This window comes from Marmota flaviventris, chromosome 3 (genome assembly GCF_047511675.1).
Source record: "Marmota flaviventris isolate mMarFla1 chromosome 3, mMarFla1.hap1, whole genome shotgun sequence".
NCBI lineage: Eukaryota > Metazoa > Chordata > Mammalia > Rodentia > Sciuridae > Marmota > Marmota flaviventris.
In genome coordinates, this window is record NC_092500.1 from 56,571,375 (window position 1) to 56,588,664 (window position 17,290).

At 32.2% G+C, this 17,290-nt stretch overlaps 1 protein-coding gene across 5 annotated transcripts in view; it reads right to left on the reverse strand.

Annotated features, from left to right (window-relative positions):
- Positions 1–17,290, reverse strand: part of Slc16a7 (solute carrier family 16 member 7) — a 170,114-nt gene that overhangs the window by 74,803 nt on the left and 78,021 nt on the right. For 4 of the 5 annotated variants that reach the window (XM_071609712.1, XM_071609711.1, XM_071609709.1 and 1 more), the window contains one exon: positions 5,765–5,895. The exons of the other annotated variant lie outside the window; for it this stretch is intronic. The gene's annotated coding sequence lies outside the window, so the exon portion shown is untranslated. The remainder of the gene's footprint in view (positions 1–5,764; positions 5,896–17,290) is intronic. 5 annotated transcript variants of the gene reach the window in all.

Here is a 17,290-nt window from a genome sequence, read left to right on the forward strand (position 1 = left end):
GGAATTTTTCTATTTTTAATAAGTGATAGTTTGTAAAATCATTTCTGTCTGAATCTGTTTTCTAAACTAATAAACTAAAAATTATATGCTTCTGTGGAATTATACTAGTTTTAATATACTTCCAGAACTGGTGCTACCTACCATTTTATGAAAGATACATAAAATAAAATCTCCAAAATAAATTTGTTTGTTGAGGCTTTAGAACATCCACTTTCCCATGGAAGAAAGTAATATAATATTAAAACTACATGATTAAATTAAAAATATTTGGTTCCCTAGTTTGTTGGTTTGTTTTTGGAGAGTGATGCTGCTTGCTTAGTTCTTGGAAATATACAATTGCCACTACTTTAAGTATCTTCTTTAGACTGAAATAAAATATCTTCTATATGTAGATATTCCTTAATTGAAAGGTAAAGGGTAAATCAGAAATAAGTGAAAAAAAAGTGCTAATTTTGCCACACATTTTCAGAAAATCTAGCTTGTAAAATGACCTATTGTTATTTCACTTTTGGATGATTGTGAATATGGTCATAACTTTCTTTTTTTGCCTAAAAATTCATATTTAAGGTGCAAATTAAGACATTTTAATATGCATATACAGAGTGAACTGATCGTTACCTTCAATTTAATTAACATATCTCCTCATATAGTTACCATTTTTCATTTCTGTTTTTGTTTTTTGTTGTTATTGAGAACACCTAAAAGCTACTCATGTCACAAATTTCCAGAATACATACAGTATTATTAAATACAGTCATTGTGTTGTACATTATACAGTAAACTTATTCACTCTTTAAACTTTAAACTTATTCAGTCTTCATAGGGACAGTTGGATGATTTGGATGTTAAGTATCTCCTAAAGATTCACATTGTAAAGGCTTCATTGCCAGCCTCTGGTGGTAATGGGAGGTGGTTGGACCTTTAAGAGGTGGAGCCAAGTGGAAGGAAGTTAGTCAGTGTGGGTGTGCCCTTGAAGGAGATATTGGAAGGTTCCTTTTTCTTTTCTTCCTGGCTGCCATGAGGTGAGCTTCATTGCTCCACCATATATTCCTTGTCATATGTTCTGCTTTACTATGGACTCAAAGCTACAGGACCAAGTGACCAAGGAGCCATGGGTTGAAGTCTCTGAAACCATGAATCAGAGTCAAAGCAAACCTCTCCTCCTTTTACATTGATTTTCTCAGGTATTTTGTCATGGTGATGGAAAACTAACAAATAAGTAAATAAAATAAAACACTTTAACCACAAACTGTGCATACAATGCATATCTTGATCAATCATGATCATCAGGACAAAAACACTTCTATCAAGTTAATACTTTATATTAACTTAATATTTATCAAAGATGCTAAAATTTTCAAAAAGCAACCCAAAATACCACAACTTATCAATAATTATTTTTTAAAAAATATGAATGTTAGCAGTATATTTATACTCTGCTTTTATAATCATTTTTCTTTCTTGGAAACAATTAAAATTATCCATCTTTTTTCCTATAGTATTTATTTCTCCTTACTCATCAATTTATAATACATGAGGACTAGAAATAATTTCTTTAAAAATCATTAACACTAAGGAAAAATAAAAAAGAAAGAGGTGGATTTTATGTATTAGTTAAATAAGCTAAAAATGGCAATTGGCCTTTGAAAGTTGTCTAAAGAATCTGAATCAACAGATTACTAAATTTTATTGTATTTTAAAGTATCCAGTTTTCTTACTGCTTGTCAATGGAAAAAAAATTATTTTTGGAGAAATACTGAAGAAATACCAAATGACATTTGTATGGTAACTACTGTTTATTGTAGAGTGTAAAAACAATTAACAGACTTAAAAATGTTATTTAGTAATTTTCCTGCTTGCATAAAAGAAGCTAATCCACCTTTCATTATTAATTCATGAGTATAAATTTTTGTAGTTTTTATCACATCTGCTATAGTAAACACTTAGAAATTCAACTGGGTGATTCATTTTTTTAGTGACTTCAAAAGTCATAAATCCCAGCTAGATGTGATGGTGTATGCATGTAATCACAGCAGCTCCAGAGGCTGAGACAGGAAGATCATGAGTTCAAAGCCAGACTCAAAAAAAAGTGAGGTGTTAAGCAACTCAGTGAGACCCTGCCTCTAAATAAAAATACAAAATAGAGCTGGGGATGTGGCTAAATAAAATGTGGCTAAGTGCCCCTGAGTTCAATCCCTGGTAACCCCTCTAAATAAATAAATAAATGGTAGTTGAATTTGAATGTGAAATGTCAGTCTTTTTGCTAATACTGAATAATTTTAGGGCTTCAGAAAAATAACAATAGACCTTTTTAATATGATGCTTTCTATGTGCCCTTCCAGATTACACCTGCTCTCTAAGAAACAACTATTCCAAATTATATGAGAAGCTTTAAATTAATCGTATTTATATTTTTACAATATATGTATTTGTGCATGTGTTATCTAGTGTATATATTCACAAACTCATATGTAATATATGAACTAAATATTTTATATTTTATGTAAAATTTTTATTATAGAATATATATAAGTCCAACAGGCAAAATTTAATAGTAATTTAATGAAGGCATTATATATAAATCTATGTTTTTATTCTATATATTACATACAAATACTTACACATTCATAGATTCATTTATAAGTATTCTCAGAAATAGATTTTTGATTTAATATTATAATTTTACATGTAGACAATATTCTTAAAGGTTTTTTAATCTGATGTTTTGGAGTATAGAGGATTCTTATTATTCATTGGAGATATGTTCTATGATGTTATCTTGAACCCAGTATTAGCAAATTCTGAACATTTGCTTGTAGAGGAAATATGGGATTGAGTTTATATGCGACTCCAATCACATTTTCATCAATCAATATATAACCTCATTGATGTGTATTTCCACTTAAAGATGCATCCTTTAATACATACTGTTCATGTATTAGCACCAAACTGAATGTCAATGGCATTGTAAATCATGCCTGAATGAGGCTTATCTAACACAAATGTTTTCTCTGTAAGGTGTATCCCAGGCTTCTGGCTTTGGGGAACATCAGAAGCACTCTGGCAGGTCATTTTAAACTGCAAATTCACTAACAAAGAGGCATAAAAATGTAAAACATGTGGCATTAAGTAGATTGCACAAAGGTTACATGGTTACAGTAGGTAACTGAAACAAGAAGGCAGAGTGGTGCCTGGAATTTAAAATTTAAAAACATGAAAAATGGAGATGGTAAAGAAAAATAAAATCACCCACAGTCCTAACACTGAACTAAACTATAACAAATATAATTGTGTTGCAAAATTGGAAATGACAGTTTCAAGTTCTATCAAAATTCAACCTACCAACATGTAACCAATAGAAAAACAAATAAAAACTTCCAACTGGTTTATGTATTCATAAATATTTTCATGATCAGATGATGATTCTTCTGAATCACTTTTTGAATAATAATTTTCAATGATACTGAGATACTTTCCCCTGGAGTATCAAGAGCATTTCTACAGAGTGCCCCATCAATATCACCAGCAATTTCTTTCAAGCTACTCAGGATATTTTACATTTTGACCCCAATATTTTCTTGATCTTAACAGAACGTATCAACAGAAGATATTAAGGAAAAATAAAAAAGAAAGTAGAACTTATATTTCTTTATCTAAATGGCAATAAAAATGAAGGAATTAAAATTGACCAATCACCAATTGACTATGCACCAAATTTATATATGCATACAAGACCCTGTCATGATTGCCACTTTGGCAAAACTGATGGTAATATGCCACCCAGTGCAAGACATCCTCACTTCAAAGATGTGAAGCGATGTGTTTCTTGAAATTGATGAAAATAATGAATACAGCAAATATTTACACTTTTATATGTATGTTCAATATGTATTTTAATGTATATAAATTTAATGTACATAAATAAATGTGCTACATATAGATACATTTCTATCATTTGAATTTCTCATTTATTATTTTTAACTCCTAAATACATAGCTACATGACCAGTTTTAACAGTATTTTGTTAGTTACTATTGCCCATGTAATTTTGCTAAACCTAGGGATGGTAGATTGTTCATTGTATCCTGATATTCTAAATTATATTTCAGTAAGTACTTTTTCCCTGCACTTCTTATTTCAATCTAAACCATAGGAAAATATAGTTTTTTTCTCCAAATTTCTCATTCTTTCAATTAATAATTTTGAAACCTCTATAAAATTGTTACCTTCAAATAGCATTTCTAATGGTTTATTCAATGTATGTCTTTGCCATTAGTCCAAGATAACAAGCTGTTCACTGTATCTCAAGTTCTCAGCATTGTTTTTGATGTGTAGTAGGACACTTTTAGTTGTAACTACTTGTGCTTGGAAAGAAGTTATTTTACCCATTGTACCACCTGCTGTAATTTTCTCTCTGTAATTATAATTTTAGCTTTAAAAATGAATTTGTTCACTTCCAAATAACAATGAGATATAATCTGTTGTTTTGCCATAAAATAAGTTAAATATATAAACAAATAAAATGTGGGCCCACATACATTTGATTGAGATAGTTGTTTTTTTTTTTTTTAATTTAAATGTTTTCTACAAGGAGATAGCAACACCATGTAGCTAACGTTAGCAATTGTGGCGTAAGTGCCTGAGAAGAGGCTGACTTTAGATCACAACCTAAATTAAAAGTAAAGAAAGGCAATAATCTCCTGAATACATTTTGACTAATGTAGACACAGGTAAATAATGAATCTACCATTGAAATCTAGAAAAAGGGCTCAAAAAATAGAAGCATCCAAAAATCTGAAAGAAGTAAAAATGCATAGCAATGACTTATGCTAGCTCTCCTTTCCCTCAACTCCTCCTATTTTTATCTCCAATACACACGTGCAAACACACACACACACACACACACACACACAGCACAACACATGGAAACATAAGCATACACTCATCTACTCTAGGAATCAATCATCTCCACAAATGTCATTCATCCAATGAAAAGTCTTTAACAATTTTGAAAGACAATTTATGATCTGCACATCAGCCTTCCATAGACAATGAGCTGTTTCCCATTTCTCTAGATTCTATCCTCCAGAAAGACCTCCTGGAATTCTGATTTCATCTCCCTACTACATTCATGTTTTTCTAATGTTCATAGCCTCAAACTGCAGGTTTGTTGTTCAGGTCATTAAGTATTTGAATTTTCTATTATTTGTAATAAAAGTCAATCTATTTTCTCAGATGTTACACGTTTCAAATTTTTCAAAAGCTTTCTTTCCCTTTAACAAAATAGCATTATTCGATTGAGTCCTTGAATTTTTTTTTTTTTGCATTACTTTTGTCAGTTTGTCAGTTCAGTATCTTAGTCTATGATCTTTTATTCTCTGTTCCCCACATATTTTCTTGATTTGAATTACAGTTTCATGCTCCAGATTGCAAGTCACCACTCATATGCCTCTTCACTTTCTTACCTAGTACCTATTTTGTTTCTTTCACATAAAGCGACATCTTCTGATCTCTCAACTCATTGGAAAGTGGGGCCAGATCAATTAGCCCTTGGAAAGGTTGTCACCAAGACTGTCACCTCTTCCTTATTAGCAACTCTTGAGTTGATGAATACTCAGGATACAGTTCAAACACACTCTTTGGCCTCATGATTTCTTCCTGTGCAAAATTCTGTAATATTTTATACAACTGGTGCCTGTTATGCTTTGTCCCTTTCATTTGTGAGTGCTGCCAAGAAAAAACAGAATTTAAAATATACTTTTACCTGTTGATAGATGACCTCTTGAATAGATTTCTTTGGGTTTTTTGTGGAATCTTTAAGCCTAGTCACTTTGTGCTGAAGTGCAATATTTGAAGGCAAAGCAAAGAAAGAGAGGTAGACAGGCTCTGCGTTATCTAAAGAAATAGAAAACAAGTGTCACATGTATAATTGAATTCCACAGCCTCATTGATACCACTAGCATTAACTAATTCTGATAACTGTGACCATCTTTTAATAATTAGTAAAATTTAATATGCTTGTATATGTATGTGTATACATCTATATGGGTCTCTCTTTCTCTCTCTCTCTCTATATATATATATAGAAAAAACTGACTCTTTCTGAGAGAGAGAGAGAGAGAAAGAGAGATTGATTTGATGAGAAAATGTGTGCATGAGTGAAAAACTACAAGGTAAAGAAGAATCAGATATATATATATATATATATATATATATATATATATATATATATGACATATATATATATATATATTTATACAAACATGTATACATACATGTGTACATGAGTATATTGTATATCTTCATTATGAGAAAGAAAATTGATTGGCATTAATTTTCATTCAAATAATTCTTTAGACCCATTAAGGTATTGAACAGATTGCTCTAAAATTCAACTAAATAAATACCCAATAACAATGGAAATACAAAGTTTAAAAGAACATTATTAAAAATAGGATTGATAATGTATACATGTGTTAGTAATGAGATAAAATGGGCAGTAAAAAAACAAAAATTATTTCATGGACCTTATGTTTCAGAATTAAAACTTCTTAATCAGGTTTGTGTGACAGACGAATATGCTGAGTCTATAACATATCAAATATGTTTATTTCATCATTTTCTCAATATGATGCTGAATTTGTAGACCTTTAGATACTAAGAGGTAATATTGTTTGGGCCAAAATTTCATATGACTGGATTAAAGCTAGGAAGGAGTCAGTTCTTTCAATTAAATAAACAGTCACATGCCTGGCACCCAGAGCCACATGTTCTAAAGTCCTGAATGAAGACAACAGTCACCAGGTGAAGGGAGGTTATATTAGAGGATGGAGAAAATGTTATCTAAATGCTAAGTTGGTGGAAACTGACAGTGGCGGTTAGAAAAAGATGAGTAAAGGAATTTGAAAGTCACATATAAAATCTTAGAATCTGACAGGAACCGCATTGAAGACAGCTTTGATCAGAGCAGCTCCAGTCACACTAGGAACTTGGGAGCCTCTGCAGCTTTTTTAAGGGGGGCACTGTTAATTCAAGAATGCAGCCTCATCCCACCCTCAAGTACCATGCAAATGTGGGAGACCTTTATGTTTTGAACAAATGTGTTTTCTATTCATTTCCTCTGGAGAGAGAACTTCTCTGAGTTCAGGGAAAAGCCTCAAGGAAAAGTGGGAGGCACATCTGAAAACCCGGCCCTCACCCTTCAGTCTATGTTTTATTACACTCAATTTACACACGATTTTAGGAACCAGAACAAAGAGCTCTTAATAAGTTCAAATTCTACATTCTCATCATTTCTATGAAATTTCACTCTGCCTTAACGAGACCATTTTCTTCCAGAAAGACCAACCCATACCCTAGGTTCTTTTCAACAAATGGGGCAATGAGCCAGAAGTATCCTGCTTGGTAGTTACACTTAGGTTAATTTATGTTACATCTCTTTTACTACGTATCCTAAACTATCATGGTCTATTTTAAACACATGGATATCAACTACTCATGCAATGAATGAGTAGTTGATATCCATGTGTTTAAAATAGAACATTATTAAAATAGGAAAGGTAGTGTTTTAGAATCTCTGCATCTAACTAAAAATCCAGTAGAATATCAACTTTTTAGCAAAGGAATGACATTTTTTAATCTGAGAAAATAACTCTTTTAAGGATAGCTTCCTAAAATCCAAGTAGGCATAAGGCTTATTTCCAACTACAAAATCAATGTTAATTATTATACCTAGCAGATGAGATGTAGTAAGTGCTAATTTAGCTGTCCCCCTTATATGAGACGTTTTTGTGATGAACCTTACTTATCACAGGATGCAAGAAAAATAATGCTTTACATCTTTCAATTTTTGTCTAAAATGTTATTGATATTTGATAATTCCACAGATTCAGAAAAACTGCTATTTTGAATCCCATTTCATAGATGAAGGCATAAAGGATCAGAGGTGCAAAAGGATTTTTTCCAAGTGTATTGTTCAGTAGGTAACCAAATTGGTACCATGACTACTATCTTTTTATTAGGGTCACTGAGGCTGAATCTACTTTAACACACCAACTTGGAGGCTGCTTCTTCTCCACACAATTACACTTCTTCAGTTTCATTACTATAATGAATTTTCAAATTCAATTATTACATATGCTTTAGCTATCATTTCCATCAGAATCAATATACTTACTTTTTGGAATTCAAAAACTAGAACTATCCTTCAAAGTAATTTGAAAATTCAACATTTTTCTAGCTTATTTATATTTATCAGTGCATTCTATTATCGTTTTGAATCTACAATGTATTGCTACCATTAACAAAAGAAAGGCTTGAAAGCTAATGAAAAAAAATGAGTATTTCAAGTGATTTTCAACAACTTATATGATAAAACACATACTAAGGCCCAAAAACTTTTCCTTGTCTTCTGTAATTAATATGGGTTGATAAGTTAAGTTGATCAATTTATGGAAAAAGATGCAGGATCCAAAAGTAATAAAACTATTAGCAATGCTAGACTCTAGTTTTACTCAAGACTCATTCAGTTGCACAGAATATTGAAATATTCCTCTGTAAACCTTGTGAATAATCCTTTCTTCAATTTCCAAAACCTAAACAAGCATGTGTCAGTTCTTGGAAACCTTATCAATAGCCTACACTGTCCAGAAGTTTATCTTTCAATATACTGCCTAGAAATAATGTACTCAGCAAACTAAGTACCAGATTAAATCAATATGAGCTAGGAGACTATTGACTTCACCATAAATTCATCTGGATGCTCTACTTTAAAGCACATGTCTTCTTTCACATCTGACCTAAACAGTGTCCCATTTTGTACCTGAACAAATTAATATGTTTTTAAAGAATAATAGACTGATCTTTTTACTTTCTTTTCTTACACAAAAGAATCTAGTAATGTCAAACTAATGCATGGTGTTTAAGTTTAGGAGACAACTTGCCCAATTTTATAACAGGAATTAAATTGAACCAAATCTTTTCTTTTCTAACATGTAATTGAATTAAAATTGGAATCTAGTCCTGGGAGACTATTTTATTGTTCAAAGTAAACCATCTTTTCAGTCTGTTGGACTGATTTACTTTGACATCCAGGCAAGAAAGACATCCATTGAGCATGGTCCACACAATGTCGTTAATACAAAACCTATTTTTAGATGTAAACTACTGCTGTAGTTAAAATGACTCCGAGAATTCTAATTGATAATAAGGATCATGCTCACTAACATTATTTTAGAATTGGCCAATTCGGAAAAATAATGTGAACCAGCATGTGATTATCTATGAAGAATTGGAGCTGAAACTTTCATGAAAACAATTCCCATATTTTCTAATATTTTAATTTTAGAACTGTGTAAAAACGAGTAGAGCAAGCTGAATGGTGACCATGTCCATATCCAAATACTGATAACCTTTAATCTTACTTTATATGGTAAAAAAAATATGATTAAGTTAAGGATTTTGACAGAGAGACATATTGGATTATTTAGGTGGGCACTAAATTCAAACACATGTACTCTTACAACTGAGAATAGCAGAGAGTTGAGAGTGACAGATATTAAAGATGACAGGAAAAAAATGTGTTGATATGTAGATGGAGGCAGAATAGGAAGAGAGGTGACCACAAGCCCCCAAATACCAAGAACAACTACTGACATCAGATGTTAAAGAGGCAGTGGAGCAGTCTCCCACAAAGACTCCTTAAGAAGTTTCCTCCTGCACCTGGATCTTCAGAAATTTAAGAGTAAATTTCTATTAGTCTAAGCTACCAAGTTTATAGTAATTTGTTACAAACTACCCTGGGAGACTAGAACAATAGTGGCGGTATATCATTTTTAAAAGTCATGAACAATCAATTGCACTGTAAGGATTTTCTTCCAGGCACAATTGCTTAAGCATAGCAAGACATACAGAACGTCCAGAGAAAGTCACCAGCAAATGGGGAAATCATTGTACATTCACAACAAAGTACTATTTGACACAAATGCAATAGGAATGAAGCATATCTGAACATCCCAAAATGTAGTGCTTTGACATGCTGAGCTGGAGGATCAATATCTTTCTGACCTCCACTCTTCCACCACTGGCTATTTTTTCTCTTGATCCTCTATTTTCCAAAGGCATGAGGAAAACTGTGTTCTGACATTGTCTTATTGGCCTTGAAACTGGACTTGCCAAAGAGAACACAATTATCTTCTTCTTTCTCCCTAGTATCTAATTATTAATGACAGAAAAGACCACTGAGGAATTTATACCTAGATAGAGTTTTGTCACAAGATGTCTATTTTGGGGGTTCATTCAAATTTCTAAAAGAATCATTTAAAAGCTAATCTGTCTCCCTAACATTCCTCTTTCCTAATAACCATTTACTACCTCTCAAAAAGAATGCAACATTCCCCTACATGTCCCTGTCTATGAGATAGATACCTAAGTGTCCACACCTTACTAATATGGAGGATAATCACACTCCTGGAATTTCCCACTGTTCATGTGAAATAATTTTGTAAGTCTTTTTCTCCTATTAATCTGTCTGTTGTCAGTTCATTCCAGTAAAACTTTGGAAGGAGTAGGATGAGATTTCCCCTCACTTTTGCAGTGTGTGTGTGTGTGTGTGTGTGTGTGTGTGTGTGTATAAATACACACACAAGAATATAAATATAAATATATATATACATATATATATATACACTCACAAAAGAATATAATTTATTCAGAACATGCATTAAAAACTACTAATAGCAAGTAGCTTTGAAAAGTTGCTATGTATGATTTGTGCATTTTTGGAATGTTTAAATATTGTAAAATGAATACATCTTATTTTTCTATTAAAAATTTCAGATAAATGCTAAAATACAAAACAGTATGCACACATGTTTTCTAATATGTTAAATTGTTCTTGCAAGTACTTCTATTTATAATACAAGTCAAATTTTCATATTTTTTTCTTAATGCTTTTCTCCTGATAGTAGGTTTACATCATACTTAGAAAAGAAAAAAAATCAGACCTTGCTTATAGGCATTTGCTACTGGTTGTAATAGACCAGAAAATGCTATCTGAAACCACAAAGATAGAAGACCAGAATATGCTACATCAAAATATGCCTTTTTTGTCATAAGGATTATTTTGAGTATATTTATTTTGAGAAATAGCAGACACAGTGGAAACTTTGAAACTTATCCTGTCATAAGAGAAATTTATATCTACAAAGGTAATCACCATTTGTAAAGGTGGTGTTTCCCTGTACAGAAAGGAGGAGGACTACATCACCAGAGGCTCTTCAGTGGAGAACATAGGACTTAAGTCTGCATCAGAAGCCTTATCTTTGTTCTCCCACCTCTTCTGAGCATCACTACTCATTGTCCTTCCCAGAAGAGTTCTTTATTTTGGTAAACAATGGTATTTAAGCCTAAATTCAAAGTCAACTCCTTGAGATTTACTCACTTTCCAAGTGTTACCTGTGTACATGTGAGCTAGACATTACTCAACTTCTGTTTCTTTTTCTCCTGTTATTCTGTCTTTAGTTACAGGGGTTCCAGCTAATAACTCAGAAAGAAAGGAGAGAAAAATATCATTCCCTCCCTCCCTTACATGGAAGGATTGAATGCTTTGTTCCCCAGCATCACAAGATTTACCTGGAAACTTGTTAGAAATGCAACTTCTGGGGCATCCCCACCCCTAGACCTACAGAATGAGAAACTCTGGGAGTGAGGCTCATAAATGTTTTACCAGTCTTCCAGGTGATTCTCATCCACACTAATGTTTGAAAATCACGGTCTGGGATCTTGTAACACATCTACCTGCAAATATTTGTTATAATAATTGTAATAAGCTATTTGCAGTCCTTAAGTCATCATGATGTTCCATAACCTCATATCATAACTGCTACTACCTCCAATTGAAGTGTCCTTCACCATTCCATGTGACTCACTCCTGTTAAAAATTTGAGGTACAGCAATCTGTATACGGGTAAAAATGGGAGTTCATAACCCACTTGAATCAAAGTGTGAAATATGATATGTCAAGAACTATGTAATGTTTTGAACAACCAACAATAAAAAATTTTAAAAAAATTGAGGTACAAGTATCACCTCTCTCATGCAAGAAGTATGACTTTGACCACAATCCTAACTCCTGGCACATACTTTTATTATAACAGACCTAACATATTTGCTTGGAGCTCTGATTCTTGAGGTTAGGATCTACAGCTTATTTTACTTTTTCCCCACAACATAGTAGGTGCATTCATCTGAGAGTTTTAGCTATTGGCTTCTTGGCAGTTTTTCCTTCTCCTGATCAAGCAGGACTTAAGAACACTGTAGATGGTTCCACGATGAGAGTGGATGTAAACAATGTGTTTTTGTTCTATGCCTCCGCTATCACCACCACAGTTTTAAAATCCACAAAATTCTTTCAAGAATCAAGTCTTACTCAGAATCCTAGTACACAAACCAGATTCTGTGGTTTAAGGCCATGGGGTATCACAGAGCCTGGATTTCCACCTATCAGCTATCCTTGACTCCCTCTGAAATAGTCCCTGAGGTTCTTCTTAAAATGCTTAAAATTCCTTGGATCATAACTGGAAAGTCATTTATAACATCTCTCTAATGTTTCATATTTAGTGATATTCTCTGGTATACCTAGAAAAAAAGTGAAATTATATTTAAGAGATTTTGAATCCTCTATTTTGTATCTAGTCTTCAAAGATTTTCTGGTGTTTTGAAAGGATTAGATCATTCATGGCCCTAGGGAAGGAGACTTAAAATAAATTCCTGAATATTTCTAGGGAGATTACATAGTCAGAAAATATGTTTCTGATTTTTCTATTAAAATGCCTGTTTGAAAAAAAATCAAATCATTAAAAAAAAAATCCATACCATCTCTTGATCCTAATGATAAGATTAATAAATATGCTAGGATTTCCTAGAAGTTTCTATAAAATAGACTACTTTTAGCTCTGGAGCAGAATTAATAGTATCACAGCCTGGTGGGTCAACCTGGCCAGAGGCATGGAGGGACATGATCTTCCATTTCACCAAGATGAGCTTCACTAGTCTATTGATTCCCAGTCCCCTGTGAACCATAGCTTGCTTTAGAATCCTGAATATATTTTGTTCTAATTATGACACAGCTCCTTGTCACTTAACATTTTGTCAACTATAGTCTTATGACTCCATGGTCTCTGCCCCCACCCCCTTCGAATGATCATACTTACAGTATATAGGAGGAAACTAAAGATGATCTAAATTCCCACCTCTTTAAAGGAGCTAAAAATATATGGTCATCCACTTGATAGATTTTTTTATATACACTAATCAATAACTATAAAAATTATATGGCATTTATTATATAATGTTCAGAAAAAAATGGTGATATAAACCAGTATCAGAGGAAAATTCTACCTATGTGATAAAAATGCATAAAAATAAAATACATAGTCTATGGTGTTTGGGTGAGATTGTAGAAAAAATGTCTCCTTAATTATACTAATTTGGTATATTAGAGTACCATTATACTATTTTAATATTACACATTTACTTTTTTGCCCTAACTTTGGTTTTTATATCTGCCTTGAGAAATAAGTTAGTCTACAGCTGATTCTAATATAGTTATTATAAGGTAAAATAATGAGTTTAGAAACATGGCAACTTATGTTAAGCAGAGGTAAAATATTCAGTAAAATTTGCCTGCAATATCTGAAAGGCAGAAAATGCACCCAAGATATTTGGGGCTCTGGGAAAAGAGGTATAGAGACAGTATGTTGGAAGTAGGAGTTGGTTGTAATTAGTCACATTTAATAAATTCCTATAAGAAACTATAAATCCATAACATATCCCTTCTGCTTGTGAACAAAGATAAAAGTGGAAAGGAACATGAATTACAGGACTTGTAGACTGAAAATTACAGTAGCCCCACTTATCATTGGAGAACATATTCCAAGCCTCCCAGTGGAGTACTGAAACCTTGAATAGTATCAAACTCTCTATATACTAGATTTTTCCTATTTATATTTCCTAAGAATACAAAGAAACATTTTTGAATGAATGTAGGCTACAGGAGAATATTCTTAACATTCACGACATGATCTTCTTCCCTTACTTATTGAGAACTTTCACCTTTATATTTAAAGGAAGCAGTTTACAGTTTCTTTCTGGCAAATTCAAGTTAGCAGCATCACTATTCTGAAGCTTTGGAGCTATTGTTCAGCAACAAAATAAGCAATACTTAAACACCAGCACTGCAACAATGGACCTGATAATGCTAGTGGCTACTTAATGACTGGCAGGAAGCTAGTACCTATGGTGCAGACAGGCTGCACAAAGGGATGATTCCTTCCCCACAGTGTGGAACTGAAAGGTGTGAGATTTTATCATCTCACTGAAAAAGTGTGTAATGTAAAATTTACTAATTGTTTGTTTCTAGAATTTTCCTTTTTTAATTTTTTTTTTTTAATTTTGGACCACAGTTGGTTGTGGGTAGTTGAAACAGCAGAAAGCAAAACTGTAGATAACAGAGGGAACTACTGTACCTGTATTTTTTTTTTTTTTTTTTAATCCTCAGCCTGATAAAAAGATTCTGAAGTTAAGACACTGTCTCAGGCAAAAATTAAATCAAAAGTAAGGTTATGGAGCCATAGGAATGATTTTTAAAAAAATGAGTGTGGCCTTAGCATCTGTTTAATTTTTCTTAGTTACATGCTTTTTATTAATAAGTTTTGGCAAGTAAAAATCATACATATTTTTGCTGAGCAGCATAATGTTTTGGTATATGTATACATTGTGGGGACAGCTAAATCAAGCTACTTAGCCCATTCATTACTTCACATACTTACTCCAGCCCTTTGGTAAGACCACTTAAAATCTATTCTTTTTTTCAAATGTGCAATATACTGCAATCACTATGAAGTATAACGAAATTCTTGAACTTATTCTTTTCTAACTAAAATTAGATTAGTATCTTTAAATTTTTTATTATTATTATTATTTTTAATTTATATATTACAGCGGAATGCATTACAATTCATATTACACATATAGGGCACAAGTTTTCATATCTCTGGTTGTATACAAAGTATATTCACACCAATTTGTGTCTTCACACATGTACATTGGATAATGATGACCATTACAAAACCAAATGCCGAATGTTTTCTCTGATATAAGGAAGCTAATTCATAGTGGGGTAGGGAGGGGGAGCATGGTAGGAAAAAAAAATCTTTTATAGAATTAAATGCAGAAACAAGTAAATCCTGTCAGTTTAAAAAATTAGTTGGGAGAGGAAGACAGAAGAAGAGATCAATAGTGTGGACTCATGCAGATCTGATAAACTCAAATTTTCTATAATTGAGTATATGTAGAGAGTCATATCTCACAAAGAACAGATGATATGACTACTCATATTAGCTAGAATCCAATTTTTAAAAATGTTTTCAAGAGGATTATACTACAAAATGTGCTCCCAGCCTAGATAGTAAGAACAGTGACTATTATAAAAGTAAAATGACCAACAATGATTAAAATAACTCCAATATCCGACAACTTGATTTATGTCATGCACAAAAATAAAACATTATGAAAATGTTTAGTATATATATATATATATATATATATATATATATATATATATATATATATATATATCACAATAAATGTTAATAAAGTGTCTGAGCCATTTGCACAAGTAACAACTATATTGGATATTAGTTTCCATATTTTATAAAGAAAGAACAGGATTAAATGTTCTCTAAGGTCCCTTTGAGCTCCCATTCTTTGATTCTATGACACTAAAATAATCCACTCCTTTAACTTATTCTTCCTTTATAACTAAAGTAGACTTTCTTTGCACATGAAACATAAATTTCTTTTGAAAAAATGCTACTGTCATTCAAAAATAAATAATTAACAGATAGATAGTACTTGACAACTTTTCTAAGTTTCTATAAACTATGACTTGAATGACAAAAGCTCTTTTGAAAGAATCACTTGAAGAAATTCCATTAAATAAGCAGACAGAGATTATGCTTAACAAATTTGATACTAAAGTCTCCTAAAGATGAAGTCTTAGTTCCTTAAGAGTTTTTAGAAAATTGTATTTCATTCCCAAATCACAATTACGTTTCCATAAAAGTTACCATGGGAGATCCTCAGAGAATCTGGCATATATTGAATAGTTTTCTTTTATTAAGATTAAAATATTGAAGAATATTTTGTTGCTATTGAAAAGAATATGTTCCCATAAAACTGAGGCAATTTGGCTCAATGTTGAAAATCAATCATATGAAGACATTTTTCAAAGACAGAATGAAAATAGCACCATGAATATCAGATATTCAAAATATTCAGAAGAACTAATATTTCAACTCACAAACTGCATACTTTATCTATTTCTTTATATCTTCCCAACTTCTAACCCTAAAATTAAAAAAAAAATTACACTACACAACTTCCAAATGAGAATAATGTTCATCAACATTGTTGGATAAAAATACCATGTTCGATAGCATTTAAATAGTCACTAAATATACACTAAAATGCATAAGAGTTGACTATTTACAAACCCTCGAAAAGGATGTCAAACATATAAATTTTATAATACCAACATTGGTAGAACTATTAATTATAAGCATTTTTTTTTTTTGAAATGGAGCAACAAACCATGCTAAAGTAGAAGGGGATAAAAGGGAGCATTTTTATCACACGTTCTGATATCCTCAAGATCCTCCATGAAGATCCTCTCAAAGGAACTACCACTCTGAATGAAGCACCATGGAATTCACAACTTCAACATCTGGCATTTAGAATTTGAGGCTATTATAATAATCACTGAGCACTGATGATAGAGTTGGTGCTGAGTGGAACAAAACAGACCCAGTTAAATGTAGCCTAGATGAGTGCTATGGGGGGGTGCTAAAAATAAATATATTGATTTGATTTCATCCAATTTATCACTTCTGGAAGATGACCAGAAAGACACATCATCCCTAAATCAGAAACAACAACAACAACAACAAAAAAAACTCTGTTTTCCTTTTACCTACTCCTTACTGCTCTCATCAAGATGGTGAGTCCACAAAAACACATAATCAAATAAACACAGAGATCTAGGAATTGATGACAATTTGTACCACACCAAAACAGAAGTGATGTGATCACTGCGAACCTTGACCTTGCAGAGTGCCCATCTTTCTTCTCATTTTGCCTTCTCCTAGAGAGCTGTGGGCTGGGCTCTTCCAGATTTCTTCACAGCTCAGAAGGAATAGATATCAACAATGCCAAGCATCAAATTGATCCTAAT